The sequence below is a fragment of the Papilio machaon genome, chromosome 9, assembly GCF_912999745.1.
Source record: "Papilio machaon chromosome 9, ilPapMach1.1, whole genome shotgun sequence".
Lineage (NCBI taxonomy): Eukaryota > Metazoa > Arthropoda > Insecta > Lepidoptera > Papilionidae > Papilio > Papilio machaon.
The window spans coordinates 8,186,054-8,197,733 of record NC_059994.1 but is presented as its reverse complement, the minus strand read 5'-3'; the positions used below and the strand labels follow the sequence as shown (position 1 = coordinate 8,197,733).

General features: G+C 33.0%; 3 non-coding genes across 3 annotated transcripts; 2 read left to right on the top strand and 1 right to left on the bottom strand.

The window, feature by feature from the left end:
- Window positions 1–2,193: 2,193 nt before the first annotated feature.
- Trnac-gca lies at window positions 2,194–2,265 on the bottom strand. Its single transcript has one exon. It is a non-coding gene; the product is annotated as a tRNA-Cys (tRNA).
- Window positions 2,266–3,307: 1,042 nt separating this feature from the next.
- Trnac-gca lies at window positions 3,308–3,379 on the top strand. Its single transcript has one exon. It is a non-coding gene; the product is annotated as a tRNA-Cys (tRNA).
- Window positions 3,380–4,866: 1,487 nt separating this feature from the next.
- Trnac-gca lies at window positions 4,867–4,938 on the top strand. The gene has a single exon. It is a non-coding gene; the product is annotated as a tRNA-Cys (tRNA).
- The last annotated feature ends 6,742 nt before the right edge of the window (window positions 4,939–11,680 follow it).

Genomic DNA, 11,680 nt, shown 5'->3' with positions numbered 1-11,680 from the left:
ACTTACTTTCAATTGTATTTCACAATAGAGTTAAACTTTTAAATCATGTAGCTGACGTTTGTGGAAGCCTAGCGCTCCGCCCCTCGCCCACTTTATGACTTCTCTCGTGTGGTCTAAAGTACTGCTATTGAAGTTTTATTTCTTTGATAATAAAGTGTTACAAATTGCTAAGTAACATTTGAAATTGTCAGTTTTCAATCTCAAAACTCGTCTATAAAACAACTTGCATGTAAAGATCAAAACATGGTTGCGATTCTCGCAAAATATTCTAGTCTTGCACAGCCGCTTTGTGAAACTGTCCTCGACGCTATATCCAAATCAGTACGACTTTGGTTTAAGAAGGCGAGCGTATCACTTACTAAAAGGTCGGCAACTCATCTGCGAGTCCTCTGGTATTGTAGATGTGCATGGACGTTGATGATAACCTCGGTGTTCCCGCCGCACGTTTGCCCCCTTCTCATATAAAAAAAAACCGTTTGATTTTTCCATTCTTTGTCTTATTTGCAATAAATCTTTTGAAAATAATAGCACTAGTAGGTAAATGAACTTTTGTATAAAAGCACTATACTTAAGACGTGACTATTTCTAGTAAAGAATTTTCTTGAATTTTGCAACTTCTTCAACGTCTTTTTTTTTCTACCAAAAATTTTTATTAAGTAATTTGTTTTAATAAGCTATTAAATTTGGCAAAAAATAAAACATAATGGTGCACTGTTGTGCACTCGGAAGTTTTATGGGTTCGCCGGATCCGTAAAAGATCCGGATTTTAAACATCTGATAATAGATATATGATAACATTTATTGATCTTCCGAGTTTTTTTTTAATAGAAGACCCTTTGCGCTTACCATTGCCATCTAGAATTGTCAGTTAATGAGTTCGACTGTATTCCAAATTATTTAACATACTTCAAGAAAAAGGCGATAAATTGGCAGCGGGTCGCCTAATGACAAGCGAGCCGAAGCCTAATGTCATACAGAACACTAGAGGAACTGCAGATGCGTTGCCGGACTTTAGGGGAGTCATTACGCTCTTTTCTTAAAGAAAAAAATAATTTAGGTATCTAACTTAAATTATGTTTTTACGTTAGCAAAAGTGGGCCACTGACAATTTTATTTTTACAATATATTATTTAAAAAACTTACCTATTATTACATTTTAAACGCTCTTATCTTAAAACATCACTGGAACAGAATCCTTGAATGATCTTCTGCTTACAATAACTTAACACCTTACCGAAACTCTTTAAGATAACGTACATATCTTATTAAAATGCCTTAAGTATAAATAAACCATTAATGCAAGATAATCCTTATACGTTTGTTTTAAAGTTGAATTTACAATGCTTTGTTAATGCAAAGCTTGTAAATAAACCTACATATAAATTAAGGCTTTATTGTAATGGTATTAAGTCCATAATCGAATGCTCTTAGCGTTCGTTCCAGAGCAAAATAGGCTGTCAAATTGTTTGACGGCACGTGGTCAGACTGGTGAGACGATAAATTCAATTTTATTGGGCATTTGAGTGACAAAATGGTCACTGACCATTCGTTTAGCACTTTATTAGTATTGTTTATTGTCCACTATTGTTTTGAAACAATTAGATGAAAATTTATCGTTAGCTTTTAAACTTAACAAGTGCTTTCACAAGAGGCTCTTATGATAAGCATAGTGAATACAAGTTCATAGTTTTATCTTTTTTTCATATCTTTTTAAGTTTAAATTAGACCTTTAAAAATTAGATAAATTTGAGACGACTTTGAATGAGATATGAAGATATTGAGATATCTAGGAATCTTTAGTGTAATTAATTCTATCCTACTAATTATTTATAAATATTACTAGCTGTCGCCCGCGACTCCGTCCGCGCGCAGTTAAAAAAAAAATGAAAAACAGATGTTGGCCGATTCTCAGACCTACTGAATATGCTCACAAAATTTCATGAGAATCGGTCAAGCCGTTTCGGAGGAGTACGGGAACGAAAACTGTGACACGAGAATTTTAGGTATATATTAGATAAAAGCGAGAGTTTAGATGGACGGATGTTTGTAAGAAGGTATCTCCCGAACGGTTCAACGGAACTTGATAAAATTTTGCACTCTTGTAGAACATAGTCTGAACGAACACATAGAATTTTTTTATACCGCGCCGATGAAGTCGCGGGCAAAAGCTATTTAGAATAAAAAAGGGTAATCAGGGGACACCCGGGTTTGAACCGGGGACCTCTCGATCTGCAGTCGAATGCTCTACCACTGAGCTATATCCCCTTGATGAGATGAATCAAATTATAATTTATTTTCTACAATCTTACATCAGTTCAGCAAACATCTATCATACAAAATAATATTCATCTTGTAATAAAAACAAAAGTGGATTATTGCAGATCCTTGGCTAAAGTACTAATTAGTAGAAACAAGACCTAGAATTAAGCTCCTTTTATCCTAGATTTAAGATAATTTGTGATATAGCTATAGTATATTATTTTGATATTAGATTTTAAGATATTTTTGAAAGAAATTCTTATCCAACGTCCCTGACCCATCCATGTTAGAGGAATACATTGCGGCATTGAGGCGCCCAAAAAAAATCCGTCACAATATTTCCTTTGTACTATTTAGATGTTGTTAAATTATATCCATGTAAGTAATTGTCTTTTAAATTATTACAACTTAAATTTTTTCAAGTTGTTCCTTATCAACAATAACAATTTTTCCGACAAATTTCTCCTTTTTTCTTGTTTCATACTTCTAACATGTTTTGCATTTATACCATGTGTGTGATCTGTAAGTTTTTAGCATAAATATTGTGTGTAATAACCACAAGCCGACAACCAAACGCGCATTATGCTTCTTTTATAAATAATAAAAGGAGCAAAGATCGTTTAGGATCATCGATTAGTTCGCTCTATTGAGTTTTGATGTTAAATATGTTTTTAATTGACGGTTTAGTGAGCAACTGGTCATTAAGTGGTTGCAGATCAAAATATGCGGTTTTTAAAATGCCCATAGACAACCATAGATTCATTTTATTCAAGGGGAGGTAAGGGCGGGGACACACCCACGCGATCCATAGACTTTATTTCAATTTCTTATTATTTAATGACACCGATTAATGTTAATTATACATTCTTAGCATTTTAGAATCATTTGCGTGGTTTTTACTTTTTGAATTCATTCGTCAGTGTTTTTTTTAAATATTCAAGTAGCCTAATGACTTTAAATAATGAGATTTCAGGTTAATGGAATTGTCCTGGATTTCTCATAGTAACTTATTTGAGAACTTAACTGTTAAAATTTGTTATAACGTCATGGGGATATAGCTCAGTGGTAGAGCATTCGACTGCAGATCGAGAGGTCCCCGGTTCAAACCCGGGTGTCCCCTGATTAGTTTTTTTTTTTTAATTTTAAAAGATGTAGAACTCTGTAAGATTTTATTTTTAGACTGCAGCGGCCTTGTATTAACTTATATTGTTACCTCTGTTTTGCCAAAGAAAATAAAAGGGATGGCAACATTGTTGTAACAATTGAAATAGAATTGAAGGTGTTCGAAAAGGAACATTACACATGTACCATATGAAATCCAATCAAATATTTTGCCAAACATTAAAATTCTTGGGGTCAAATATATCCATAAGATATAGTCATAAATAGACCCCACCACGCCCGAACTTTAGAATGATAAAGTGTTATTTTTTGCCACCGCCGGCCATATTGATATTTATGATTTTATTTGGAAGCTTGCGTGTGGCAAAAACTTAATCGATGGGTCAAGCGGACCCTTTGAGGGCGTTAGGGTTGGTTCGGACTATTTTTTTCTTCTATATCATAATATGGCATCGTATGGAATGTCATCGTTATTTTTTTTAAACTTCGATTGTGTCCACGCTGGTATAAAATCAATGACTATAAAGATATCGCCTACGTAAGATGTCTATATTTTGCTGTGTTGAATAATTTACGCCTACGTTGTCAATTAAGACACGTTCGTCTTGTTATGTCCTATGTAACATACTGTGGATGATTTTAAAATTTGTTATTTCATTAGAAAAAACATGTAGTAAAAACAGCAACATTAGTTAAATTAATTGATAATAAGACTAACATTTTTTTTGCTAAACAATTCAGTTGCTATTTTAACTGAACATTGGAACAAACTTTAAGATAAGCCTCTTTTATCTAGTTTATAAGTCCCTTATCTGAGCTGATGTAGGTAACTTTTATTAACATTTTAACACTATATTTTAATTAATTGCTTCCTCACTATTATCTCCTGCTGTGTGTTGGTTTTCCTCTTCGAATATTATATGAAAAAATATATTTATCCTTTTCATTCCGTTTGAAAAAAAAAACAGAGACAAGAGTATGTATTATTATAAGTTTTACTGCAGTGGACGCAGATGTCTTACGCCATCAATATTTACGAATTTATATGCATATAGCTGTTGCCCGCGACTCCGTCTTCGCGGGATTAAAAAAAAACTTAATTAGTAATCTATGTGTTCTACCAAACTATTTTTTACATCTATGCAAAATTTCAGCGAGATCTATGAAGCCGTTCTGGTGATATCTTCGAACAAACATCCAGGCATCCAAACATCCATCTTACTAATGTTATAAATGCGAATGTTTAGATGGATGGATGTTTGTTTGAAGGCATCTCCGGAACAGCTGAATGGGTCTTGATGAAATTTGGTATAGATATAGAACATAGTCTGGAAGAACATATAGGCTACTAATGAAGTTTTATTTTAATTGCGCGCGGACGGAGTCGCGGGCGACAGCTAGTCTATTTATAATATTAGGATATTTCTTATTCATTTGGTCGATGAAAAAAATGTTATATAATTTTATTAAGGCTTTGATGTCATCGGGGATATAGCTCAGTGGTAGAGCATTCGACTGCAGATCGAGAGGTCCCCGGTTCAAACCCGGGTGTCCCCTGATTACGTTTTTTATATCGAAACGACTTAATATTAATTTTTATTAAAATTGGTGACGGATTATATTTTAATTCGAAAAAAAAAAACATTTTTTAACTAATTAGTATGACTTAAAAATAATTAGGATCTTTGCAACTACTTGAAGGCAGCATATGTTACTTATATGTAAAGTTTTTATATAAGTCAATAAGTGATTTCTGGCAGAATATTTTTTTAGCAGGAAGTCGTAATACAATTGGTTGCGGTCGAAAGGAAAAGCTAAATTGAATTAAATTAGCTAAATCGTTGTCTAAATAATATACTATTAGAAAACGAGCTTCGCAAAAACTGCAGATATGTCATCAAGATGGGACAAACTGTTATCTGCTAACGAGGGAACTCGAGTAGATGTGCTTTTGATTCTGGCGTACTTCAAGTAGAAATTGCAATCATAGATTTTTTCAATTAATATAATTTTACCCGACTCACACGAGAGTAATCTTTTTCATGGTTATGTATGTCACGTATGTAGGATTGTTTTTATGTGTGTGAGTTTGTATGTTTGTAAGTTCGTTGGTCTTAGAATTAATAACTTCACTAAGGTTTCAACTAAAAGCTCCGATATCTTTGAAGCTTTTATAAAATCATTAGTAAACCACTGCACTTTCAATTCAATGTAGATAGTTTGGGATTCGGTTTTTGTTATTGGTTCTTTTTAATAAAAAATAATAAAACACGTCTCAAATTCTAATTGAATTAGTGACTCGTACAAATTAGGACGGGGCCGCAAATTCGAAAATTATACCCTCACCGCCGACTAGTCGTAATGTCATGTTGCTAATTTGACAAAAAAAAAACGAAAAGAAAATCTTGTCACGGCCGTTTCGATGATAATCATAATTATAGCATGCCGTGAACTGAGCTCCGTGAAATGTGACCTAATGGGATATTACGCTAAGTAATTTAATGTTATTTGAAACAAGAAATGTGCATAAACATTTAGTTTATAACTCAGTGGCTCTAGCCCGCTACTCCGTCCGCGCGGAATTAAAAAAAAAAACTTAGTAGCCTATGTGTTCTTCCAGACTATGTTCTACATCTGTGCCAAATTCCATCAAGATCCGTTCAGCCGTTCCGAAAATATCTTCAAACAAACATACATCCATCTAAACATTAGCATTTATAATATTAGTAAGATTGGCGTTATAAGACATGTTGCGATATGATATTAATATTAATTATGTGAGTATTAGACTAAGATAATGTACTTTTACAAGTAAACTAGTAAAAATATTTAACGGTTACCTAACATTACATTTCTCTTTAATTCACAATTTCTTCACTTTTTCATATTGTTCATAAAAGCGAGGAGAAATGCGTGCAAAGTTAATCTAGGAAAGGATTCCCACAACAGGTAGGGCGATTGGTATTTTTTTTTCTAATAAAATCGCATAACAAATTGAACGCGTAAAATTCTCGCACGTCAACTTATCTACGGATATTAAAATTAAATTTAAGATTGACCCGCGGCCGTAGAGATAAGGCGCGGAGAATTTTATGACTCTATTTATTAAGAAATGCCGTTAGCACTGCCCTTAGGGTTGTGAGATACCGTATACATGCACCCTCAGGGTTGCGATATTTATACGATCCTTTTTTACATTGGCATCTAATTGCTAATTTTATGTGGTGCGCTATACAAAGCTTTGGTTGAAGAAACGGCCACTTGGAATGTAATTACTACTTTGAACATATGTATGGGTCATGCAATAACTTACGGTTGGTTTCTGAAACCAAAATCTTTGACAAAACCGATGTTGTTTGAAACAGGGATTTTAGAGTCAGAAGCTCACGTTTAAATTTAGAATTAAGGGTTTAAAGTGCATATCCTTTTTTTGAATTACTAACTCATCAGTTAAGAACGTAGTTTTGTAGTTAAAGCTTACTCAACTAAAAATGATTCGTCATTTGTACGTTAGTCAACAATGGCATGTTATTAAAGGAAAGTATTATAACAAAAGGAAAAGTATCGACGACATATTCGGCTCAATGGCGCGTGCAAAATGGCGGCTGGAAGTCCGGCACAGCGAATAGTAGTCCTTCCGATAGCAAACCTTCTTGATACTTTATGAGCACAGTCATTCATTTACTAATGGCAGTTAGAAAAGTATGTTTCTGTTGTTTTATAAAACTACGTCATCCGCTTTGTTTGGGTTATTTACTGTATATGATTAAGTTTTAATTCACGTAGTGTTATATTTAACATTTTTCTATTAAATTTAGAATGTCTTTTAATATGTAAAGTATCATTGTTATAAAATAAGTCATTATCTAGTAACTTAGTAACTAAATCGTCGTAAAAAAAATCGCGTTGAAAATTTCTCTGAAGATTTACTTAAGTTTAGTTTTAAATATTTTCACTATAATATCAACATGTCTGAGTCGGTGTATATTGTGACAATATTGGCTATTAAACGGAAGTGCGATATCTTACAAATTCTGCTTACTTCCGTTGCCGTGAAACCTTTTTAGGTAATTATAGGAAGTCCCAATTTTACCCGCCCTTTCTAAAATTATCCATCGCAGACCCCTTAGCAATGTTTCTGAGAATAACTGCTTAAACTCAATATAGACTCGTTACTTTCTGAATAATTTGTTAAATCATCTGGCCAGAGTATGATTGCTATGATAAAATGAAATTTTTTAATCTTATGGGTACTAAATTCGTTACCTAAACAAAAGTAAGATTAATTTTTTGATGAATATGTAAACAAAATATTTTTTTAGTTTTGTGAATTGGAACGCATCTGTAGTCGCGCATGCGCGTTGAAGCCCTGCAAGCGCTGTCATTGCGGTCGATTCGGCACAACTGACATTTTTCCCGCCTTGTTTTCGCATTGATGGCGGATTTTTTACTAATTTTTAGGACAGATGTTTGGATTTTTTATAAGTAAATCTCAGTACATCGAGTTAGCGTTGGTTAATTGTTTAGTGAAATGGTTAATTAGCTTAATGTTGAGGAATTTAAAAATATTTTCTTGAGAATATTGTGACAGATGTAGGTCATAATCGTGAGAAAACTTGTTGCAGGAATTTTTGTTTCTATAATCTTACTAATATTATAAATGCGAATGTTTAAATGGATGGATGTTTGTTTGAAGGTATCTCCGGAACTGCTCAACGGATCTTGATGAAATTTGACACAGATGTAGAACATAGTTTGGAAGAACACATAGGCTACTTATTACGTTTTTTTATTCTGCGTCGACGGAGTCGCGAGCGACTATAAATGGTACCTATCTTAGTTTGTATTACTAAACACTACGAAGACACAAACGTTTCATATTAAAAAAAATCTTACATGATATTGGATATTAAAAAAATATTTTGTCACAGGCCAAGATTTGAAAAAAAAAAGATAACCTGGCCGCCACACACACCGTGCGCGAATAAAAAGTGCAAAGTTGTGCGGAGGTAATGAGCCGTGTGATTTGCGGCGCCCGTGTGGCCGAAGCCTTATCCAGTCCCCCTACTGCCCTACTGACGTTTGTTACTAAAAAAAACAAATCTTATACATATATTAAGAAATAGTAATTATTTTAAAAGAAATACATAGAGAGACCTCAAGGCGAAAACGCGGCAAAGTCCGTCAACCTTTTCCCCCGCATATTTGAATTCACTCCCTACAATGTTATATTTCACACAATCCATTCTTACTTTAAAAAGTTATAGTTAAATCTTTTCAAATATCTCATGAGATCAAGCCGACATTTTTTTTCTATACCCATAGAGAGTGTGGGAATTGTTTTTGTGGTTCTAAGAACTATCATTACCATATATAAAAGGAGAGGAAGAGTTCCGTACCAGCATCCGGCTAGTTAAGTGCGTGGTACACTGGGTTTTAGTCAAATGAAAAATAATAGAAAAATATCTAAAAAAAAAATATTAACACATTAGAAAATTGGTAGTCTATGCGATAGTCTAAAGAGCCAAGAGGTAAATTAGTACGTAAACATAGTGTGTTTTATTGTAAGTTATTTTTAAATAGATGCGTATACAATCGTTTTTTTATAAGTCAGTTAAAATAATATTAATACTAGACAAATGTGACATAGAAAATAATAGAAAAGTGTGTGTGTATCACTGCCCTAATATTAACAGAGGCACTTGCTTAATGACTCTCTCCATCCGGACAATAATTTTCGATTTCAGGGAAATATATCAAATACAGTAATTTTATTATCAACGTTTTATAACTTATAATAATACTAGCTTTCGCCCGCGACTCTATCCGCGCGGAATTAAATAAAAAAGGTAATTAGTAGCCTTTGTACTCGTCCACAATATGTTCTCCATCTATGTCAAATTTTAGCAAGATCCGTTTAGCTGTTCTGGAGATACCTTCTAACAAATATTCATCCATACATCTAAATATGTGAGGTTAGATAAGATGTATATTATTTATTTTTCTCCTTTTTGACTGTTAAAATTCCGCTTTAATATTATACACAGTTACAAAACTCGTATAACTTTATTTTCAATCAAATAAGGTTTGGTGGTGCACATACCTAATTAGTGTTCCTTCTTGGTCATATTTGCGTTTTTTTATCTAAATATTACATATGGCCAGTGACCACCCACGATAGAAAAAAATAAACCAATTAACAGACAGTAATCGTGGCATTAAAACGTAAAAACCTATAATATGGCGTTTTAGGCGCCAAAATCGCCACCACTCTTTCGTCACGGCCATTTTAAACCCTTAAAAAATAAGCACTCCATAAACTTCGTTGTCCAGAAAAGAAATAATTTGACGTGTTATTTAAAATCATAATAAAAAAGTCCGTCTAACACTTTTGCCCCAAACTTATTGTTATATTAAAAAAATAGAAGTTCGCTTCTTGAATTGCATTGTGCAAGTTGTGGCCACCCATTCCGTGATAAAGGTGAAGCGTGTACTAAAGTTTCGTTTTTGGTTCCGTACAATTTAACGGACATTTTCAATTATCTTATTTTTATTTTAATGTTGGTACTTCACAACATATTAGCTTATAAGAATTACAGTAAATTTAAATTTATACTGACACATAACGTGATAAATCGCAATAAACTAACAACAACTTGTATTTGCGCCCACAACAACTGACAGCGTTAGACAGATGTTATAGATTTCTATTTACTATAATTACGACATAAATCCTTACACCTTGGCTTTTTTTGTTTACCAAAGGATTTTAGGTAAATTATCTTCGTTTATTATCTTCTAAGTTTGTCTTAACAGATATAATTCTTTTCATCAGATGGTTCAATTTCTTCGTATCTTTTTGGGTTTTACAATATCAATACGGAATCCAAATTAAATTAAATTTATAGGAAGGAAGCTTCTTTTTGCGGATGCCGACTATGACTTGCAGTATTTTTAGTGAGATAAAAAGCCTCTACCAAGTGTGATACTCGACAGTTAAAAAAGCTTTGCGATGCGATGACTTTGTTAAAATATCGATACGGTGCACATAACGAGCCTACCTGACGTGTTAATTCTGTTGCGACATCTACATTTAGGGACGGAGAACGAATGCGTGAGAATTGCAATCATGATTTTATTATTGGATATTCCTTAATGGCTATTATACCATTATTAACAGCAACTTTTAAGCAAGGAAAAATCGATAATTAAGGAATGTATCATCATCATCAGCCTTTGTCTGCCCACTGCTGGACATAGGCCTTCCAAAGAATGTATGATTTAAATTAATCAAGAGAGACTTTCATGATTGCGACAACAGAAGAGAAGAACAGGAAACTACATAAGTATTAGTTAGAAAATGTATTTAAAGAAGGAAAAAGGGAAGAAAAAGGAATACTTACGAAGAATTAATTACGAATAAACTTTAAAAAGTGTTTCAATATAGTAAAGTAGCGTGTTTATTCGTGTTTACTAGTCGTGGGGGTGGCAACGATAAACAATCGGTAGCCAAAACTAACACTTGAAACGCCGTTCGAGTGTTTGTTTAGTTAAAAGGCAAACTTTACAAGAGGTTTCTGGTCGATTATGATCTTAAAATATTTTTTAAATTTATAATTGGAATATTGATTGAGTTTTTTTTTATATTTATATCTTTAGATAATTGGAAACATTGGAATTTCGGTATTGCAATAATTTTTATTTTGTTATTTAAAATGGTTGTAGTTATTCGCAACATAACTAAAGGAAGAATTGTAGCCATCATTATATTTTGGAACGAAGTTCCTTATCGCGCGTTGTGAAAGGGGGCTAGACGGAAAAAATTCTTACGAAAAGTTGTCACGACACTTTTTACTATAGACGAATAAGCGCTACTTCACCATGGCAACGACGTGACAATATATAACGAAAATTCATAGAAATAAAATGTACTTCTTGTGAAGACTTAAGTTTTTTATTCATAGAATAAACATTGATTCCTTCACTAATTAATCGAAAGGAACTTCGTTCCATCCGGGTGTCCCTTGACACCTCTTAAGTTTTTTATATAATGAGAGAGTTACAATGATAACTTTAAGAATCAAGGTTACATCACACAATAATCTAATTTTCATGTTTGCAATTTGCAAAAGTTTTACGTACCGAACAAAAAACTACACTTCAAAACATTAAACAACAAAAGAATTTATATTAATTAAATAAGCGAATACCGTAAAATATTCTATTTGTTGTTAACAATTAACAAAGGCGTTAATTCACACAAATGACAAAAGACTATCTGATACAATAGAAACCCAAT